The following is a 24,639-nucleotide window of genomic DNA, read 5'->3' as shown; positions in this document are numbered from 1 at the left end:
AGTCCCCGGCCTGACACAAAGATCACGCTATTACAATTAAATCCATATGTTGAGTTAGCCCAAACCTTCAAAAGGCGTGTGTATAAATGTGACAGCTGTCGGATCATTACTTTCTGAATTATAACATTTTGAGTGAAGCAACTTTTTTTTATTGTGATAAAATGGATAAAGAGGAATATGATAAAACATTGATTTTTTGAAGGGAAAAATAAAGTGGAAGCAAAAAGTTGGCTTGATGACGAGTTTCGGACACTGCTCGATCAAAATCAATCATCAAAAATTGGTATGCCAACTTTAGATAAGGTAAAGTGAACACCGAAGACTGTGTACGCAGTGAACACCCAACAGAAGTTGTTATCGTTGAAAACATCAGAAAGGTCCACAAAATAATTTTGGTTGACCATAAAGTGACGTCGTTCGAGATAGCAGACAGTCTAAAGATATCAACTGAACGTGTATATCATATAATTCAGGAATATTTGGGTATGAGAAAGCTTTGTGCAAAGTGGGCACCACGCGAGCTCGCTTTTGACCAATAACAACCACGAGTTGATGATTCGAAGCAGTGTTTGGAGGTGTTCATACAAAATAAATCGAAGTTTTAGCATCGACACATGACAATGAATGAAACGTGGCTCCAAAATTTCACTCCGAAGTCAAATCGATAGTCATTCGAGTGAACTGCACCAAAGAACCCGCTCCAAAGCAAGAGTCGGTTGAAAAGGTTATGGCGTCTGTATTTTGGTATGCACATGGAATAATTTTTCTTGTTTATCTCGAAAAATAAGGGAATACCAACAGCGTTTATTACATAGTGTTATTAGACCGTTTGAAGGGCGCTGAAAAACAGCCGGATTTGAAGAAAAAAAAAACTGCTGTTTCACCTAAACAATCCAGCGTGTCATAAGTCAGTAAAACCCATGACAAAAATCCATGAACTGGGCTTTGAATTGCTTCCGCATCCACCATATTATACAGATCTGGCCCCACCGGTTATTTCCTGTTCTCAGGTCTCAAAAGAATGTTTGCTAGGAAGATATTTTCGTCGAATGAAGAGGTTAATCCTGAAATTGAGATAACTTAAGCTCTTGTAAGGTATATTTTGTATTTGTGAAGGGTATTATAGCTTTGGTGTAACCGAAGTTAATTTTTTTTCTTGTTATACAGATAATTTTGTACATGTTTGCGTGTGAGATCCACGTAGCAGCAACGGCAATGTTGCACTTGCCACGACACGAATGCATGCAACAACAATAACTACAGCCAAATCGTGAATTTTCGCCCACCATTGTCTACACATTTCCATTGATTGCTGAATGTTGTTTCTTGTCATCGCCTATTTGTGTTGTCTGCAATACGCATACACCCATAAAAACAGCGACGCATACGCACATAAATGAGTATTGTATTCATCGTTACTGCTTCAGCCATTTTCTACTGATTATACATTTCATTTTCTCATTCCTTTTCGCTTCTCTTCCCTATTAATATACACATATACCTATATAAAGTAGGTATATTCCAGCTTTATTGTTGCAAGCAGTCGCCGCAGTCGACTTTAGACTGCCAAGGACGAATTTAGGTCGAATAGGACAGACGTGTGAATACGCATTGTTCATTGCGCAAAATAAGCGCGCACATACCCACCTGCATATATATAAAACAGATATACATTTCATAAAATATATATATGTATATACATATATACATGTATATATAGGTGTGTAGACAAGGATATCCTGCTGTCGGCTGCTGGCATTGATTTTGAATACAAACACCAATTGGCGCGGCAAATTGTGTTCCTTAGCATCTGCTCTTTCAGATACCTACATTTATTATGTATTGAATATACATATATATATGTATGTATGCGTATGTGCTAACGAGTTGCACGTTCTTCTCCTGCTTAAGCACAGGCACACAGTGTCCTTAACCGGAATTAAAAATAGAAAATTGTGTCACAGCTATTTTCGGGAGCAAAAAAATTGATATCCCTAATGAAAATGGAAACAAAATTGAGATATCGTTAATAATAAGTTAACAGCGTCTAACGGTACTTGATAAATTTGCATGTACATATATATACATACACATAAAGATGAAAAATAACGTAATATCACATTTCAAAGTTTACAGGAAAATGAAAAACGATATAACAGAAACGACTCACATTGAAACAAAATTTGAGGTTTGGTTATAAAATGATTACATATTGGTTATTATTTCTGACAGCGATTCTAAAATTATTTCTTCGAAGATTACATCATTGTCTTGGACAATAACCCATGCCAAATTTGGAGAAGATATCTCGTGAAATGAAAAAGTTTTCCTTTCCTCTCTTCAGAGATTCCCGTTCCGACAATTAAGCAGCTCTTGATGAGGAACGGATGGTTGCAAATTTTCAGGTTGATATCTCAAAAACTGTATATAGACAAACTTCTTTCTGCTTTAGTGACCCCCAAGAGTCCACGAACTCTTCTTTTGGCAACAATCTTCAGCGAGTTATGCTCCCAGTTCCTCATCTTCAAGGCATAGACCAGTTGGTCCTTTCCACGAGCAGTATTTATCGTTTAGGATGCCTGTGCTTGACGCGAACAGACTTTGCGGCCACACTATTGATACCTCCTCCAGTTTATCATACTGTGGGGACTTCAGATGCTTACAACGTAGTCTAGATGTTGACTCTGGATTTACCTGCAGGGACATTAAAGGCCAGCTCCGCGGCTTTCGCAATTTAATTTAAACACATTTAAAAGGTTGCCTTATGCGTAACTCTGGACAGCACCAACTCCATGGCTAATTCACCTTTATGCCATGTTTACTTTGAACCTTCTTTCCTAGTTGAAAAGTGGAGTCATGTAGTCGGTGTTTGCCCAACCGCCATTACCCGCCGAGCTATGCCCGAAGGTTCTATAAATGTAAATTTTCCTGCAGCCAGCAGTCGTCCAGCCGATTTTGCTGCGCAGTTTTCAGCGAAGAGGTCTCTAGGTGGCACGTTTAGTACCAGTTCAACGGCCGTCGCTGGAGTTGTACTTAAAGCTCTTGTTATGTGCAGCGCAGTGAGCCGCTGAAACCTTTCCATTGACTACCGATGGGTCAATTTTCATACGCATATCCAGAGCATATATTTATCATATCTTGATACTTTCGTCTGAGGTTTTCTTTCGTCTGAAGACTCTTTCAGGCACATCGTTCGACATATTTGAGGCGAAAAAAGTATTGTTGTTTAGTAATAGATTCAATAATTAGTGGCCGGTTTGTGTTTTTAATTTTTATGTGACTTTTTACGTCTACAGGGTGACATTAATGATTAAAAAATAATAATTTAAATGTAATAAAAATATTATTTTAATATATTTTTAATAAAAAGCTTGTTACGCAAAAAAAGGAAATCATTAAAGTCATCATAAATTATTATATTTTTATAAATTTTTTTGCGATAGCAAGGCTGCGTGGGAAAGTAAAAAATAATAACTATTTAATATAAATTGCCAGCTAGTTACTTACATGCGCTTTCTAATCGGTCTCTGAACTTTGAGACAATTATAAATGCTATCAACAGTGTAATATATAAAAAATGTAAGACATTTATAAATAAAGAAGTACAAGATTTTCTTTTGGCTTAACCTCAAAATTGATTAAAAACTTTTTGTGGTAGTCACTCAGCTTGTTCATTACCAATACAAGTTTCGGTGATTTTACTAAATTCTTTCACGGACAATCATGTGGAAACTTGTGTCTTAAATATGGACTGCAAAATACGTAGTTTATTAGTCATAATTATCGAAGACATCACGCTGTAACCCAGTTTAGTCCAATTGGGAAGAATCGACTTCAAGAGCAACGTCGATTGATTTACGGTGTCTCTCATTAAAATAATTTGCATTTGAAAGCAATTTCGAAATGAATTAAACCTAGAAGGGTATGTACCGTGTTTACCACCATGAAGTGCTATAACTCATTGCTATTCTCTTTTCAATTGTTTAAGTCAGTCAGCCCATTGTACTTAAGCCAGTTGCTTATTCGATTTGTCGCACTAAAAGCTGACTTGCAAACAATTAGTATTTAGCATACTTATAGACTTACCGCTGATAACCTAAATATGCTTTCTCTTGCCCCAAAATCCAACCGCTGCATTTCCATTTCAAAGCAATTTCTTTGAAGCATTGATTTCATGGCCTGATTTCACCACTACTTAACCACTGTTCAGCTGAATGTCTTGCACAGCACTGGCACGTGAAACAATATTACGCAGAATGTTAATAAAGAGAATTGTAAAATTTTTACACACGCAAATATGCCGAGAGGCACACGCGCCTTTGACCGCTCGACCTCTAGGGTATATCCTTCTTGTTATTTTCTTCTTTTTCTATTTTCGTTTTGCGTATTTCTTGTCTGCCATCACGGAGGCATAAGCGTGTCTACGCTTTATTTTACAGTGGCATTTCATCCGCGTTGAGGCGTGGGTGGGTGTGGGGTTTTAATGATCTCTGTAGGCATTCGAAGTACGCAAAAGTTAAAGGAAATATTTTAACAGCGGCACGGTGTGTGGGTTGGTGCTGGAATTTCGGTTGGCAAATGCAAAAGGTAAAGTGTGTCTGTGTTTAGGGTTCCATCTGGCGCTGCATAACTTTCGCATGCAAAATAGGAAATGAGCGTAAAGTTTACAGTCATTTTTTTTATTTAAGGCATGTGTCGTAATTTTGAAATTTCATAAGAAACTGGAACAGTAAGGTAAGTTAGAGGAAAGAAGCTAAAAGAAAAGCGGCAAAGCGGGATTTACAGTTAACTTTTGTTGAGACATGTGTTGTAATTTTATATTTTTAGATGAAGCAAAAAGATTATGCTACGTTTGTGGGCTATAAGAAGTTAGTAGTAAAGGGGGAAGTAGGCGCAGAAGTACTTTCTTAGAGGTGTCTAGGAACTTATTTTTCCTACCAATCGAAAAAAAAAAAATTTTTTTTTGAATCATCCTAATATACATAGAGTATATTATATTCTTAGAAACATTTGTTCAAAAAGACTCGTAGAACATTTCCCGCATGCAAGATTTCATAAAAAAGATTTAACCCGCTGCAATGTATATACAAAAAATTTTAAGCATACCCTTTATAACTTATTGCTCTATTTACGCAAAGTAAAAATGACGTTTATTGGAAGCACCTTGCCTTCTATTGCCATAATTGTCATAAAGCTCTAACTTTCACTGTTAATGCGATAACTGACTTATTGATTTATAGTATGAATGAAAGCAGAAAAAGTGCTATTATTATAATATTTAAAACACTTAAAAAATGTTATTTCATACCTTAATAGGTTTAGGTCTTGGCTAAGTAACAAAAGTATTAGAAAAGGGTTTGAAACTTGACTAAAAACCAGTTGAATTGAGAAATAATATTTTCAGTTATGGTATATGTGATTTTCTAGAATATATTGTATTTTTTTTATGAAAAAATTGTGGAAAATTAAAAAAATGTCGTTCAACATTTGCGGCAACCAGAAAGTTAAGATTTAAAATGAAGTTTTGGTTTCCTGGTATCACTAAAGGAGGGTGAATATGAAAACTTAATTTTTTAAAGAGAGAAATCAGATTAGCTGTAAGTTTATGTTTTTCAAATAGTTATTTTAATTGATTTTTAAACACATAAAACAATATTTTAAACTTTTTTTGTTATTGAAGATGCTTGAACGAACAAAAGAACTCTTGAACAGCTTCAGCCTGTGTTTTGTTGGCAATGAATAATACTTTACAAAAGGCGTTCGCAAACGATTTCTTTGTGTTCGAGTTATCCCTGGATTTATGCGTAATCAATCACATATGTATGTATGTATGTATATACGTTCAGTATACAAAAATTCTTATCAACAACTTACTGGCATTGAATGTTGGAGTTATGTATTATGTATGTATATATACATCTTTTATACATATATATAACTTATGTACATATATCGAACAGACTTTTGTAGTATAAAATGTCAGCAAAAATTAAAGAAAAACTTGACATCACTTCTGACATAACCTAAAAACTACAATGTATTTCAGTAACCGCCGCAATTTTAGCGTGATTACTACTCAATTGATCTCGAACCGGATGTTTATATTGCACATGCTTATTAATAACGGCATTTTAATATCCGTTTGTATCATTCTGCATTTCCGGTTTACTTGTAACTTTATTTTTAGTTTTTGTCCAGTTCCTTTTAATTTTTTCAATCGCTTTAACTCCGCTTAAAAACTTAAGTTTATTTCCGGGAATCCACTAACAGTGCGAAATTCTGAAAATTATCTGAAATGTTGAATTTGTAGAATTGCTCAAGTGCTAACTTACTAAGCATGCACACTTTCAAGTGTGTTATTCATATTTATATTTATTTGGTGTAAATATTTACATATATGCCTTTACAATGTATTGTTTTATTGATTTAAGTGAATTTATATGTGTGTATTTGCTTTTTGAAATGTGCTTAGCAAGCAAATGAATAGTAAATAAGGTTGAGTTTATTATACATAAATATTTGCACATTCCAAATAAACAGTCCACAAAGTATTAACGAATTAATTAGCCTTTAAAACTTGTCTAATTTTGGCTTGGTTTTGCCTGTGATATTTTCTTTCCTTAACTTTTGAGCAGCAACAAATTTCACTCTTTAGAAGAACAATACTTTCATGTTAACCCTTTAGTCGAAAAAGAAAGAAAAAATATTTTTTTTTTAATAAAAAACATTCTTTTGAAATTGAAATCAATTAAATAAAAAAAATTAAATTAATTAAAATTAAAAAAATATTATTTTCAATTACTAAAAAATAACTATGAAAAAAAAACATTAATAATTGAAAAATGTGAATGTATATTTTTTTATTTTAATTAATTAATTTTTTTTAATTTTAATTAACTTTAATTTCAAAAAAATATTTTAATTTGATGTGAATACGCTTATTGTTTGACGCAATATTTTTGTTGGTAGTATGCCGTGAAGTAAAAAGTGCTTACATATAATATATACATACATACATGCATTTTTATATTTTTATTTTAAATATTTTTTTCTTTTTTTCACTTTTATATTTTTTAAATATTTTTTTCTTATTTTTTATAATGGGTATATATTTTTATATTTTAATTAATTATTTTTTTTTTCATTTTAATTTCAAAAAACAATATTTATTTCTTATTTTTATTTTTTACTAAATTTTTTTTTATCAATTATTGAAAAATAAATTTATTCTTAATTATTTAAATTTTTTTAAAGGTATATAATTTCAAAATTATTCTTATTATTTTTCTAATGTCGTAAATAACTTGGTTCTTACTAATGAAAATGTTAAAAAAAAAAAAAAATATTTAAAAAATCTAAAAAGAATTATAATAAAAATAAAAAATAAATATTTTTTTAAATTAAAATTAATTAAAATTAAAAAATAAATAAAATTTTTTTTCTTGGTTATTTTTTAAAAAAGTATACTACATATATTTTTAATTTTAATTATATATATTTTTTTTAATTTTAATTGAGAAAATATTTTCCATTTTTTTTTTACTAAGAAAACATATTTTTTCAATTACTAATTAATTAATTTTATTTTTAATTCTTTTAATTTTTTTAATTAAGTGTTGTATCAAATATTTTTAATTATTTAAAAGAATTTTAAGCTTAATTAATAAAAAAAATATTTCTTAATTTGTTAAATTAATAAATGTGCATGTACATATATACACACATAAGTATGTCGAATTTCCTAGTGCATACCGTACTGATGTAGGAATAACCTTCTAAAACAATTCAACTAGCGGATTTTTTAAACGGTCGAGACAAAAGATAAAACTCTAAAATTCATAAATACATCACCTTAAAAATAATTAACTTTTATACAAAACGACGCCATTAAGCATAATTTATTTAATTTCCACCATTTTTCACACTCGCATACAATTCGGATAAACACTGTCAATTGTCACCTTTGTGTTCATGGCCATTACCCAATGGGTGGTTGAGTTCATGGATTGACTCTTCGTTTGCCAAACATAAAATATTATATTTGTACATATGTATATACCGAAACTCATCTACATACATATATACAGACATAAAATATGCAGCAGGGGCACACACAGTTATTGGCGATGGCGCAATGCGCTCAGCGTGACGCTAAAAGTGCTCGGCGCGTGTGCGTCTCGGTATGTAGGCGAGTGCATTGAAACAGAGAAGATTGATTGTTATTTAACTCAATCTATATAGTATATATAAGTATGTATGTATTTACAATATAACATCGCGTATATGTTGAGCTTTATTTCTTCATTTGCAAACGATTTTGCAATGCACACAATGAATACTCCGATCAAATGTTGCCATATTGCTTCAATTAGTTTAGTATTTTCTGAGAATATGCTTATTTCTCCTTTTTTCTTCAAAACAACGCTACTAAAGCAAAAGACCTTAACATAATTTCCACTTCTTGAAAGCGCTCTCTACAAAAAAAAATATAGAAAGAAATATAGAAACAAGTGATTAAATAAATTAGTTTTTTTTTGCCCGTGAGCAAATAATTTTAGTTTCAATATTTACTTTTAAAGCAGGTTAGAGCCGGTTCAAACACTTGCTATAATCGTTTGCATTAGTTTAGTGTCTGCTGTATAGTTTAAGCATACAAATTGGAATTTTTAAGTATTATGACGTTTATTTGCTCAATTAAGGGGGTTTTTTTCCATAAACTGTAGAAGTTCACGTGCACGTAAAAATTCGTGAAAATATCTGCTTAAATGAAAAAAATTTATCTAGGTCTAATTCATCATTCGCAAAGCACATGTTTTATTTTATTTAAACAAATTGCTTGTACACACAGGTATGGTACATAGTATGTATATACATATATGTACTTCCATAATGTCTAACGCCGCAAAGTGTAAATAAAGTTCGCATAGATTAATTCATAATATTTTACGCACATTTAATCGTTGGTAATTTTCCTATCATTCATTATAAAAAACCCGACAATTCAACGCCTTTCACCAGCCACCGGCGTAATTAAAAAAAAAAATTAATTCAAATAAATTCCATCAAACTAACAAAAATTGGAATGAACTAATTTGGCGAGATAGCTTATCTTTTGTGGCACTGAAATGTAAAAATGTATGTATATATATAATATGTGTAAGCTATTTTCATTTCACGGCATATTACCAACAAAAATTTTGCGTTCAATGATAAGTGTATTCACATTAGACTAAAAGCTAATTGCTTATATTTGGAAAATTATAATTTGTGTGAAGGTTCTTTCTCATATGCTCACCTTATTTGAAGTATCCTTGTCAAAATTTGGACACCAGACTGTTAATATTTTAATTAAAAATAGATAAATACTTTACAACTTTCAACATTCTTTGTTAAACATTTCCTATCGAATTCTTCAACTATTTTGAAGTATCCTTGTCAAAATTTGGACACCATAATATTAAAATATTTTAAAAAATAGATAAAGACTTTATAACATCACTTTTCATAAGTTTACAGGCGAACAAAAATGAAACAAAATTTCAGTTTTGGTTATAAAATGTTTATATATTTCTTACATATTGGTTATATCTGACAGCGTAAGTTGAAAATTTTATATTTATACATATGTAATATGATATAGTGAATCGTTAGCAATAATAAACTCAATTTCGTGTTATTTAATTGAGTCACAAGTCATACAACTTTTGTTTTGGTTTTCTTGTTTTGTCATTATAAATATTTTTCTAATATTTTTGTGCTATGCTGATGAGGTGAATATGCCAGAGCGAATACAAATTGCGATTACGCAGACGTCATAAGTTGTGATAACGGTTTCACAGATACTCTATCAGTTCGGTGAATAAACAAAATTCTCCACAGCAGTTCACATTTTGTGTTGGAAGGCAACTTAACTGAACTTGACTTACTGAGTGCTGTTCTCAAGCGTTTATTTTGATCACGTATACATATATAAATATAATCGGTATTTATTGGATTATGTATATATGTACATATGTATACGTAAATATAATCGGTATTTCCACCTCGGCCACTTTGTATTCAAATCAAATCCTCGCTTTTAGCTCGACAATTGCTGCGTCCTATAAGTTTAAAACCACATCCATACGATTGATGGATTTCTGGAAGGTTTCTGAAAGGAAAAATATATTTGTAAGGTTGCCATTGTGTGCGACATATCGGTAAAATGGAAGAATATTTTTTGAGGAGTATGCCACGATTGTAATCCGAGCATTGCAGGGTTATTTGCTTTTGTTTTCAAGCTGAAAGCCGCATTCCAATGTCTCAAGAATTTTAGGAGAAGCTTTTTTTTGCCCAAAAATTTAACGGGAAGAACGTTATTGCCTCCTGAGTAGCAAATAGAAAATATAAAAATATTTTTCGTTGTTTTTAGAAGCCAGCTCGATGGTTTTACTAAGAAAAAAAACAAATCTTTGATATTTTATCGCAACGTTAGTTAAACAAAACGGTATATTAAAATATACAATATATTAAATAAAATAACTGATTGATACACAACACAACACAACAAATCAATCTCCGAAAAAATTATTCGGTTCGGACTCTTATAGCATATAGTTGCCATACAAACTGTTCCATCGAAATAGAGTCTTTGTATTGAAAACTTTTGTATTTGACGAGATATCTTCACTAAATTTGGTATATGTAGGTTCTTGTCCAAAGCAATAATGCAATCTCGAAAGAAATGGTGCAGATCGGATTACTATAGCATATAGCTGCCATACAAACTGAACGAAGAAAAAAAGTTCTATTATGCAAACTTTTTCATTTCTCAAGGGTATTTTTTGGTGCAACTGAAGTTAACGTTTTTTTAGTTTGTATATACAAACATATGTATGCACGTACGTACGTATGTTCCAATGTTGCGTTGTGTTATCGCCGGTATGCGCTTAACACTGATGACTACACACATTTTTCTCAGAAAGCTACGCCCTACTTTGACAAACGGCAACACAGCGACGACACGATAGCGCTGGCAATGATGACTGAGAAGCGCGTGCAAACCCATCTCTACGCACACACATGCAACCATAAAAGATGTGTGTGTGTGTTTGTGTATATTATTCCATATGCGACTTATGTGGCTTGTTAGCTTGTGTTTGTAAGCGTGTTGCTGAGACATTAACACGCTAAATTTTTATTAATTTATGTGCATACATACTTTCGCGCATGCAGACATACATACATATGTACATAAAGGCATATAGTTATGCCCAAGTCTAATACGCACACACCTTCAATAAACAAAAACCATCGAGGTGAACGCGCTAAGCAGTTTTTGTTTACTTTTCTCTATTTATTTCTTTCGTTTTTACTCTTTCGCAGAGGCGAAAACTGTTGAAACAACTACAAGAACAACAACTGCTAACAACCAAATAAGCAATAATATTAAGGCGCACCGGCATGTTGGTATAAAAGATATAATAATGCTAGCAGTGGCGGATATGTATCTGGTTAATGGCTGCGTGAATCACACACGTGCCAGTTTGGAGCGCCGGGCGAAAGTAAAGACCGCCGCGCTGTGCGTCACTGAGTGTGTAACAACATAACAAATATGTACATATATGCGTAAGATTACTGACAAACATACATACATGTATGGTGTGAGCATGTGTGTGTAGCGCGTCATCGATGACTATGTCCAATGGGTGCGCGCTTTAATAGTTATCCGCTGTTGTTGTATCCGTACGATTAAGGCCAAAAGCGGCAACACGTGTAAGCAAACTTAATTAAATATTTAACATCAAAGCTTCTTTATTTGCTTCTAGTAATTCGGTTTTGTTGCCTTTGGGGGTTTCATAGGCTTGTGGCCGACAACAACTAATACCTTTATAATACACCATATATTTTGTATATTTGTAAAGCAAGGAACTTCAACTGATTTATTTGTTTAGATTTCAATAAATGTTTACCCCATATCCCCCCTAAATATTTTAAAGCGGAAACTTGGCATTTTAGCAATAATTCAAAGTCAAATATTCGATATTAAACAAGAATGTACAAAGAGTTCCCCACACATATTTTGAAAATAATTTTAAAAGTTAAAAGTTTCTTTTAAACAATTTCACCATAGCTGTGGTGGAATTGATAACGTATGGATTATTTTATAAAGTAAGCACAGCCTTTTGAAAATAAATTTGAAATATAAAAATTAAACTTAAAAAATTCACCACGACTGTGGTGAAATTTTAAGCTTAAAGATTGTTTGAGAAATCACCACATCTTGTAAACAAGTCTGAAACATAAAAATTGTTTAAAAAATTTTCACCACACCTGTGGTGAATTTAAAATTTAAAAAATATGCATATTTTTGTAAAAAAAAAAATAAATATTCATTGTCTCACTATATACGACGCTTGCTATTAACTAAGCTAATAGTTAGTGTCATAAATTTAAGGAAAATAAAAAGGTAAATGTAAAGTAAAAAACCCTCACTATGACGTACCAAACTGGTCGGTACGTTACGTGAAAATTAATGATGATATAAAAGTAAATTAAAGTTTATTTTTGTGGCTATAAATAACATTCGTTGTAAATAAATAAATTAATCAAAGGCTCAACACCACTAGGGTGAAAAGTAAATATGTACATATACATGAAAATTTGAGTTACACTTAGATATAAAATTTTTGACAACATGTGGCATGTGGGGTACATTAGTTTAGCGTCTGTAAAAATTAAAAAAAGTATAAACGAAATTCACCACCTCCGTGGAATAAAATATAGCAGTGTGGTTGTATTGAACTCCTTTTTGTGATTATAAACAGCATTTGTGCTTTTTACTAGTAGACAACAAAAATTCACCACACCTGTGGTGAAAAACTTTAAATAGTCTATTTAATTGTGTTTGCATATGATGTCGTGCCAGAAAATCGCTTGGGTCACAAGAAATTGTATCATCACTGAAAATTGTATTCTTAATTCTTAACTTTTTTGCAGAAGAAGCAATGTGTTACTATATAAATTGTGCTAAATGACTAAACCCCGCTGTGTTAATATTTCGTAGCGGCGCCTTGAAGCGTTTTGTACACCACATGCGTCACCTAAAAGCGCTCATGGAGGTTTGCAACCAGAAGCCTTCACAATACGCAGCTATTTTAAGCTAAATGACAAGCGGTTCCTTACCACATGTCGACTAATAGGTGGGTCATTATTATACATACATACATACGTATCTGAACCAGCATGTCAATACAATTGCATATAAAGTCACTCACAATTAATTTCGACCACTAAACAACACGACTTAGAATGACGGTTCTACGCTTATAATTCCATTTCACTCGGACCTGCGTTAATCCAATTTACGTCATACATGTCGTATTGGCCCCGTGCAGTTTTATTTGCCTGTCCGATGATTTGCTGCGAATGATTTTCATTTGAAATATTTTTTAACTGCTGCTTGATAGCATAAAGTCGCACATAGTGTGGCGCGTTGATGATTGAAGAGTATATAAATATCATATTGCTTTCAAGATTGAATTAGTAATGCTGGTTTGTATTATTTTGTTGTGCTCCTGCATTCCTGTTGCTTCACTCTGTCTTGTGATAGTATGTGCTTAGCCTTGGCATTCTTCCAGTTTTATAACTCAATATTATTGCGCAAGCAAGCGTGTGATTGACATCCAGTGGAGATTTATAAATAGCTAATTTTGAATTAGAACTTAGATGTTATAGTTAGTTTGCTAGAATCGTCAACTTAGCAGGGAAGAAAGCATGTAGTGTGCTTCGTGTGGTGAAGGCAGCTTTGGTGAGAACTGGGAAACTATCACTAAATTATAGATTCAGAAAATGTTCATAATACAAAAAATTTTAAAAATTCTCCATAACAAAAATGATGATAAATCATATTTGAATATTTTTTTTTTTAATAACTCAATCAACACTTTAATGATATAATATTTAAAAACTATGTTTAAGAGCCAACTAGTGCAAAATTGTTTAAAAATATGTTTTTCTACAAAATACAAAAATGCAAAAAATTCAAAAAAAAATATTAAAAGTTCGTTTTCGTTTTTGCAAAGCTAAACAAAAATATACCAATCGGTTTTTTATTCACCACAGTTATAATACATATTTAATAAATTAGCTGTGATAAAAATTTTAAAATTTATGTACATATGTACACATATTTTGTGAACTGAACTTGCTGCAAATACAACAACAAAATGCCATTAGCCAGAAATTATTAGCTTTCGAATTTAGATTGTTTTTTGTTTTTTCTTTTTAAAAAATAATTGCTTGTGCGAGAGCGAGATTGGCAGCCGTAATATTTTCGGGGAGTACAAAACATGCAAAACAACGGTTGCAATAGCAACTGTCAAATATTTATAATAAAAAAAAAACACAAAAAGCACAAGAACATTGCAAAAAATCCAGCTAAAAGAAAGGAAGACAAAAAAATATAAGAAATTGAAAAAAATTTAAATTTTTATCACAAACTTCTCTATTTTTAAATTTTAAATTATAAAAATTGAATTCATTTATTAAAAAAAATTTAAAATAAAAAAATTGACTATAAACTTAAAAAAGAAAAAAATTTAAAATAAAATAAAAATTAAATAAAAAAGTTTTGATAAATTTAAAAAAATTAAAAATGAGAAGTAAAATGAAAATAAAAAGTAAATAGTTATTAAAATAAATAATATTTTGAAAAATATAAAACTTAATTTAAAAAATTTAAAAATAAAAAGTTAAAACATATTTTAAATCAAAACATTTACGATAAATTTGAAAAATAAAATATTGAAAATAAAAAATTTAAAAATTGAATAACAAAATACTCAATAAAATTACAAAAATAACAACCAAAACAGGAAAGGAGGACGACAAAATAAAAGAATTTAAAAATAAAAAGTTTACGTTAAATTAAAAAAAAGAAAATTGAGAAAATTATAAAAATAAATAGTTATTAAAAATAAATGAAAATTAAAAATATAAAAAATAACAAATTTGAAAAATATAAAAATTATTATAAAAATTAAAAATAAAATTTTGAAAAATAAAAAAGCTTTAAAATAAAATAATTTCTGAAACAAAAAAAAAAATTACGATAAATTTCAAAAATAAAATATTGAAAATGAAAAATATAAAAATTGAAAAATATTAAATTTAATATAAAAATTGAAAATAAAATTTTGAAAAATAAAAAAGCTTTAAAAATAAAATAATTTCAGAATAAAAAAATTTACGATAAATTTCAAAAATAAAACGTTAAAAATGTAGACAAAAAAAATAAAAATTACAAATTTGAAAAATACAAAAACTAAAATAAATTGAAAATACAAAATTTTTAAAAAGAATTTTAACATAAAAAAAATTGCGGTAAATTAAAAATGTTACAAAATAAAAGAGTTTTAAATTAAAAAGTATTGACGATAAATTAAAAAAAAAATTGAGAATTGAGAAAAAATAAATAGTTGTTAAAAATAAATAATTGGAAAATATAGAAATTAAATTATAAAAATTAAAATAAAAAACATTTTTAAAATGAAAAAAATTGTTTAAACAAAAAATTGTAATAAAAAATAGAAAAAAAATAAATAAATTTAGAAATAAGAATAGTTTTAAAATAAGTTAAAAAAATTAAAATAAAATTGTTAATTTTTTTTTTTTAATTAAAAATTCAAAAATTTGTTTAAGAAAAATATATACATACAATATTATAATTAAAAAAATTGTATAATAAAAAAAAATTAAACAAAATTTAAAATAATGCCTATAAGCGTATTCAGAAAAACAACCCAATAATCATTAATCATTTTATTTGCCCATATGTTTTTTAAATTCTATGAAAATGCCATGCCCAATGAACAAAGATAACAATTGCAACCAAACAAAAATGCAAAATAACAACACACCGATGAACGTACAACATAAACAATATAACACGAGCGACAACAACAACAACAACAACCACTAAAACAAAAGCAAAAGTCAAAGCAATAAAAAATAATAAGCAGCGGCATTATGTATGAATGTTTAAAAGCGGGCTACACGCGCGCATGTTTCTCTCACGCACACACACATACATACGTACGAGCACAGGAGAGTATAAACATGCATATATAGAAACACAAATACATACAAATGTAGATGCGCATATCTGTGACCGAGTATTTGGGCATAATCGTGAACGCGAAGCCACACGCGCAACCATTTGATATCAATGACAGCATTCAACGGCAACAATAACAACAATGCTGTTGCGGTTTTGTTGCTGTTGTTGTTAATATTTTAGTATGTAATTGTTACGTAGGAAAGCGTAAAATAAATACGCGTGTGGAATTTGAATGACACCAACGAAGACATAAAATGAAATGCGTACAAGGCAGAAACAACAAAAATAATAACAACAACCAAAATAACAACAAGCAATTAGTTTAGGAAATTAGAGCTGAACGGAAACGTCGACACGTGCGAATGAAAAATGTGTATGTTTGTATGTGAATGCACATTTGTTTATTATTAGTGCCGAAATGACCTTACCTACCCACGTACATATGTTCTAAATATACTTATGTACATACTTAAATGCACATATTTGTATGCATGTATGTGTGGAGAGTTCTCCACCGTTGACTGCTGTTTGCGATTTCAGGTAATCTCGAAGCCACGCTTGTGTACCATTTTAAAATTGTTTGTAGAATTTCGGAATGCTCCGACGTGCTTTTTCAATATTTACTATCAACACATGTGGCCAACTAAATGAGATGTGTGAAATAAATAGTTAATTGCTTATGTGTACAATCTAACAATAGTTGTGTGCGTAAAAATGGCATAATAACGACATTTAAATTTTTGCTCAAATTTGTGTTTAGAAAATTGTGAGAATAATGTTGAAATAATGAGTGACAAATATTTATATAAAATCAAATTAATTTTTTCATATAAATATTTTTTGTTTTTATAAACGTGTAATTTAAGTAACAATAATCAAAATGATCTCAGTGACTGACGGCTGTCAGAGCATTTTATATACATAAATATTTACTACTTTCATATAAGTACATTTATTAATTGTTTAATATTTATTCTATCTAAAACTCAAATCGAAAAAATTATCCAAAACACATTCCTTTTTCTGTTAGCTTTGGTTGAAACCTTTTTTGTTAGCAAAGTCTTCAACCTCATGCCCGAATCGCGTTTCATCTCATTTTTTAAATCATATGCTTAAGCCCAAATATATATTACTTAAGTCTATTATATATTATTTAAGTCTAATATATATTATTTAAGTCTATTATATAATACTTAAGTCTATTATTGCTGGCTTTTGTGAGACTTTCTAAAATTCCGATACCAACCAGAGGGAATTCCTTATATTCGGCAAGCTTTTTCAAAAACCAGAGTTGTTGACCCTTTATTCCGGCTTCTTTTTATAAACAGCTGGGTTGCAAGGAATTCGGGGAGCATCACACCGGGATAACCGAATAAAACTGTCAACATAACCTTGATTTTTGACCAGCTTTGAGTGCTTTTTTCGGCTTCAGCTCAACTTTGCTATGACATTCGGCCGATTGACAGTGTGTTTTCGGTCATAAGCATAGACCCAAGACCCGTAATAATAAGTTCCATGACATCCTGATAGTTGGAAAGCATTGTTTCACAAACGCTCTTTTTTTTAAATTTAGTGATTTTGGAAACAATCGTGTTTTTACGTTTCTTAGGCTCAAATTATCTTTCAAAATGGCTTTAACTGATCCTTGCGATATTCCAGCGATGCCAGTAAGATTTCTGACTGTTGATCGTAGAGTCTGAAGCAACAATTCCTTTATTTTATTGATGTATTGATCATTAGTTGATGTTGTAGGCCGTTCTGGATGTGATTAATAGAATCTGAACCACACTCAAAAACTTGCTTTAGAGAGCAAATTATATAACTTACTATCTAGTTACTGTAGTATATAGTATACCAAAACTTATTTTTAAAAATTTAACCAAAAACCTCTTCAAAAATATTGAAATATTTTCATGAAATACAATTTTTAGACGCAAGCAACAAGTGATAAACGTTTTTATAAATTGATTTGAAAACTACTGTTTTTCAACACACAACTAAAATTATATACATATGTGCATACATATTTATACTTATATGTATGTATGTATGTGCTTTCGTATGCAAAAGTGCTTAACTCTAGTGGCGCGTGTGAGCCACCACTAATGCAATTCAACTCCAACAATCCTGCCCATACGTGTGCGCATTATCATCGTGTCTATTTTGCATTTTGCCTGTAATTAATTTAATTAAATTACGTTGAACGTTATTGTCGTCGATAATAATCGCTGACACGTAACTACTTAACCATAATAATAATGGAGGGGAAAAAGCGTGTCCCGAATGACACGGCAAATATGCACATGTCTTCCATTATGGGTATTAACGTATAGAGGTATGTATGCATGTAAAAAAATACGATAATCAGCAAAAGGAATATTAAATAGACCCAACAACGCTTTGTCAACATTAACTTTAGACTTTAGGAGACATACATAGTAACTTGCTCCCCAGAGTCCGTAGATCGTGAGCAGTTTGCTGAGTGACTGAGCAAATGTTGCGCGTGGAGTCTTGAAAGAAAAAACTACGTACTTATACTCAAATATTTTTCTCAGTATAAAGTGTGTAACGGTAAAGACGGAGCTAGTTAGCTCTGAGGGGTTAAAATTTGTTGGAAATAGTTTTGGGCAATATTACCGCGTTTTAATGCTTTGTTTGGCTTTCTCTGTTATAAAAAGGTTTTTATGGCCACGAATGAAATTTTCAAGAAAAGTTGTAGATAATAACTCTTACATACATATTAAGTGCGCAACTAAGTTCTCACTGCTTTTTTTTGTGAAAGTGCGATTTTATTATAAGGAAATGACTCCAAATGAATTATTCCTAGTATAGATCGATCCCCTCTCACAGCTGGCGCCAACTATTGACAAACAGTGGGAACTTAGTTTTGCATCTAATAGTAATACTGAACCCTTGTCAGTCATTTAGCAGCGTTTCATCGTAGTTTTGAGACGGTTGCGCAGCGTTTTAAAGTTCAAAGTCACTCCGGCCGTGCTTTAGCATTTATTAGCAAGATTTTAGATAAGAGAAAATTATGTAAGGCTTTCCCAGTGAGAGCCACTTTTTTTTTATAAAATGCAGTACTTTTTGAAAATAATTACAGTCATGTCACTAGGCATGAAAACATCATAGTTATATATTAAATACTTCTCGATAGTCGAATGCGCTTAGAAATCATTGTTAAGCTGAAATTGTTGTTGCTGTTGCATGAAAGAATAGCTGAATATGTCAAAAAACAAACAATGTTCGATGCTATTGCCATTTTCGTTCATTAGAGTCGGTGGATTCTGCGTTAAACCTACCTCATACGCCTAAATCTATGCTACTAAATGTTAAATGAAAATTGACGCTTGCCTTCTGAATGGCGTGTTGCAAACATAATTGCTTAACGCATTCAATTTCATTATCGTTAACTTATCCGGTTATCCGGTTATACTTTTAGACTTTGTTATTGCCTTCTTGCTTCCGCCGTAACCGTTTATCTCTGTGGGACAATCACCTTTAACCGAACCTAACCTAAACGACAGTAAGTGACTTACACATACACCAGTCAAGTCTATGTATATGTGTCTGCTGCATATATGTTCATGTGTGTGTGTCTGCATATGTGTTTAGGTGGATGTATGTGCTATTTACAGCGTACAAAGTGTCGACATGTGGTTCATTAGCTGAATGTGATACCTTGCTGAGACGCATATTTGTCGGCTACTTATTACAGTATGTGTGAAAATGTGGAAACAACAACCACGACAACATCAACAGCAGTAATTATAACAATAGCAATGGCATATTGTGACTTTGGTTGCAACAACAACAGCAAAACGCTAACGAGCAAGGGAAACATCTAGTAAGTAGAGACGTAAACAGCAGGCCCACCATTGTTCAAACACATGCATACATATACAAACATGCATGTAGTTGCATCATTACACAATAAGTCGAAGGCAGACAATATTGTGTGAGCCATTAATGACACACACGTGTCTTCAGAATGACCTAGTTGCCATTCGCTTTCGACATTGTACGTACACACACACATGTAAATGTATTTACGTATGCATGTATGGGTGTGTCTGTCGTCAGTCGTCAGTGGTGTGAATTAAAAGCATCAGCACAAACTTATGCAAATCACTTTAAGTAAATACGTGTAATTTAAATAACAAGAATCAAAATAATCTCAGTGACTGACGGCTGTCAGAGCATTTTGTTACACTTTGTAGTTGTTACTTTGTTCTAGGCAGCTCGTCTTTGCGCAAGGTGTTTACCGGCAGCGAAGTGGTTCATAAAGTAATGCAAACCCTTGTCGTGGAAATGAACTTCTCTGAACCTCGAAACTGTTGTATGACTTTACACTACTAGACCGCAAACGACGCCATATTTTTTCTTTTCTTTTTCTTTTGACATTTATCTTCAGTGAGGGTTGCCATTTCATCATGGAAAGATATACGATTCAAAAACGAGTTGAAATTATTAAAATTTACTATGCTATGTCTTATTTATGGTCATCATAATCATTCTGTCAATTCAATATTTGAGCGTCTAGTGGAAAAATTTGAATCCACAGGCACAGCACAAAATGTTCCCGTGCCAGTGAGATTGAAGCCGCTTGACCACCATGTCGTTGTACGTTCGTGAATTTGACTGAAAATTATCCGGATTTTGATCTAAAAAAAATCTTCAGCGAGGAGGCTCATTTGTGGCTGAAAGGCTTCGTCAATAAACGAAATATGCGTTATGTGTGGATAAAATGTGGGACTTTTAATAAATGCTTCCAATTCTAGCGATCGCACAAACATTGAGCTTCTATGCATTGCAGCGTTCAGCGGAAGCTGGAGTTCGAATAACTGTCGTGGACTCTCTTGGTTCAAACCTTATTTTAGAAACAATTTTCGTTAGTTGGTATTCTTATTTGAATGAAAAGTGGGTTTTCTCAGCCCAACTTAAAAGCTTCGTGACTTTCTAACTTTTTTAACCCGACGGAAGTCGAGCTCGCGATACTGTAGCCAAAAAATGAAAAAGTGGGTTTTCTCAGCCCAGGCAACAAGCTTCGAGTTTCAGTGATTTTCCAAATCTGACGGAAGTCGAGCTCGCCGGACTGTAGCAAACTCATTGATCAAATGCGTTGTCACCGACCAATGCGATCGTAGTACTTCTAGGTTTGAGTATGAGTAGTATGAGGGGCAATATGTCGCACGTAGACTCTCAAAAACACCATTTCATAGCTACTACTCGTACTTCGGATTCTATGTACTACTTGTTGTACCTGACTAATCAGCCAGGTGTTTTACCTAAGTGTCTGATTACTTTCTATGAGACAAGCAAACTTTGGTCTTTATATTTGCCATAACGGTCGCGTATTTCCGCAATAAAATTTTATCATTTGCACGAGCGAACATAAACGTTTCGCGAAACTTTCCACGCATGTTGGCACAAAGCAACAATAGCAATGGATTAGAGAGACGTCGAGTGAAAACTGGCATGACGGCCAATAGGTAGGCGATGTGAAGTTTCCGAAATTAAAGTACCCTTTCAGGTCTATGCATGAGTGTAGGCTCGTGTGCCTCAATAGTGGCATTAACATGCGCATGTGCTTAGATAATGAAATTAGCACTTTTTTCTTCGAAAAAATGTGAGCGCAAACAAATATCCACTTCAGTCTGGTGCCCAGCGTTTCCAGTGAATTATGTATAAGTATTATTGTTTGTTTTATTTTTTGTTTTGCTGCAAATTATTGCGCACACGCGCGTTACGCACACACGCAGACTGACCGCACACATACAAGTGAATGTATACTTACACATATGTACATACAATGCTACGCCATTGACCAACTGAGTGCCGGCGACTTCGCGCTTGGGTCGGCTAAGTTCACAGGAAACGCTTTGTCAACGCTCGCTCTTGTTGGGCGATTGCAAAACGCTGTGGCTGGCAGCGTTGTTGTTTTTATTGTTGTTGTAGTGCCATCGTGATTGTTGTAGTGTCATCATTATTGTTGCCGTGCTGTATGTTAAGCATTCGCAGTAAAGTTGTGGGTGTCTGATCACAGCGTCTATAAAAGCACACGCGAAGACATACATACACACAAACACGCCAAACGACATACACGCGCACACCTTTTCAGCGCTTTAATTATGTGAATTTCAATTTTCTAATTTGCCATTTCCTGCGATTGTTTCTGTGTTTGTTCTCATGCCCCTGACAGACTTCCCGTCCATCTTATTTGTTTGCTTGTCTTGCTTGTTTTTATGCGCCCGCAACATGTTGCTACAGAGTATAACTGTTTTGTTCAACTAACGGCTGTTTATAAAACCTAACACTAATCAAGATATATACATTTATACATATATCTATGTATGTACAAGATGATCAGTATGATAAGATGCGTCGAAATCTGTGTGATCGTCGGTCCGTCTCTTCGGGCTAGCTGTAACTGTGGTTCAAAAATTTTTAAAAAGTGTGCGCGACCACGCCCTATAGTAAGTTTAATGCACATACCTTCCAAATCCATAAAGCTAACTCACTGAAATTTGCACAGGATATACATTTTAACCTTCCTTGCACTTGTATAGTGTGAAAATAACCACGCCCACTCCCCATATAACGGTTATATTAAAAACTACTAAAAGTCTTATAAATCTAAAACTAAAAGCACGAGAGACATTCAATTTTACAACCGAGTTGGTACGAAAGGGCTTTAGCTGCTGTCAAATTTGGATGATGGGCGTGCCACCGTATAGTAAAAATCAAGAAGCAATACCATAGCAGTATAGTGATGAAACTTTGCACGAACAGTGTCTTTGAGGTGTGACACCTTATGACCAAAAATTGTTCAAGTTGCACCAAACCTATTCAAGTCCCTAGATACCGAATATGTGAACCACATCCAATAGCAAAGTTGTTATTGAAAATAACGGTCAACCTATCAGATATATTATTAAAATTCCAAAAAAATTCCCGCTTTCATATTTGAACATTGCGAGAGTATAAAATGTACGTTTACACCCACATTTAGCCCCTCCTTACTAAGTAGTTATATATGTATATGTATGTGTGTTTTTCCATTGTTTTATTACTTCGCTGCTTCAAAATTTGTCTTGCTTATCGAAGACATGCGCCGTTGCTTTTCTTTTTGTGCATTCATTAGCATTTCTAATAGCTGCGCGAACTGCATGTGTGCGCACTGTTGTCAAAGGTGCGCCTGGCAACAGCGTTTCGGAGCGCCGCTAGGCTCGGAGTTTCCGTCAATAAATTATTGTTCCAAACTTAATTGCCACCAAACAAACAAACAAGCAAACAAAAATTGTGTGTTTGTGTTTGCATGCATTTGCTGTTGTAATAAACCAATACTGGAGCCGAGCAGCAGCCGACGACGATCTTGAATGAAGTTCGCTCAGTGGCGCATTTTGCACACTTGTCATCGTGATTCATGCTATTTTAAGGCTCGCGCGTGCATTGTGTTGTGTACAAATAATCAGCAAGCACTTTCAGATAGCATTTCCGTTAGTTCGACTGTAATGATATAATAACGTTTAAAAATGGCAACTGTTTAACGAAGCTGTTCCAGCAAATTTCGGTTTGCAGCTACCAACAGTTGATTGCTTTTTAAAATTTTGTGTAAGTCCGAATAATATATTATATTCAGCGGATTGCACTTTTATTTAGCCACAAATCCGAATTAAGTTTTAAGGAATTATACTTATACTTACATATTGTTATCTAAGATACAAAATAATGTAACATCACTTTTCATAAGTTTACAGGCGAAAGAAAATCGATATAATAGAAACCACTCATATTGAAAGAAGATTTGAGTTTTGGTAATAAAATGGTTATATATTGGTTATACGTTGGTTATATATTGGTTACATATTGGTTATATATTGGTTACATATTGGTTACATATTGGTTATATATTGGTTACATATAGGTATCTAATCTAAAAATTGTATGCTACATACTTATGTGTACTTACATATGTACTCGTGCTACGATGTAGCATTTGTAAGCAATAAAAACCCCAATTTCGATTTTTGGATGATATTTTGCATTTTAGGCGACGATATATGTACAAGTATAACACATTTATTTTGCCCAGCATTCCGTCAGCTGACACCAAAGGAGGTCTAAACAGCAACATGCAGATATGTATATAATATATGTATGTATATATATGTATGCATATACATAAGTATGTATATCTCCCTGCATACACATATGCTTGTGTGTATCTGCATGTATCTACCTTCTAATTAACACCACGCAGTAGCCGCCTCTCGAGAATGACTATACAAACAGTCGGTTTTGACAAGCTGTTGGCCAAATTTAAGCGGTCGTGTGCGAACAAATTAAACGAAATACCGTGAGCCTTCAGTCACGCAGTCATACAGCGGCAAAGCCACACGCGCATAACCTCGTTACCTCTATTGCAACGAAAACAAAAAATACCAAAAACAAAAGGCAAAATAATTGACGAAAAAAAATGAATCACAAGTAAGGAAGGCCTAAGTTGAGGTGTAACCGAATATCTTCTACTTTTGGAA

The 24,639-nt window shown here is 32.4% G+C and overlaps 1 protein-coding gene across 3 annotated transcripts in view; it reads left to right on the top strand.

Moving 5' to 3' along the window:
• Positions 1 to 24,639, top strand: part of LOC105222495 (uncharacterized) — a 56,784-nt gene that overhangs the window by 13,538 nt on the left and 18,607 nt on the right. The gene's annotated exons all lie outside the window — the stretch shown is intronic.

This window comes from Bactrocera dorsalis, chromosome 2 (genome assembly GCF_023373825.1).
Source record: "Bactrocera dorsalis isolate Fly_Bdor chromosome 2, ASM2337382v1, whole genome shotgun sequence".
NCBI classification, from domain to species: domain Eukaryota; kingdom Metazoa; phylum Arthropoda; class Insecta; order Diptera; family Tephritidae; genus Bactrocera; species Bactrocera dorsalis.
The sequence above is the reverse complement of the archived record's forward strand: the minus strand, read 5'-3'. Positions and strand labels throughout refer to the sequence as shown.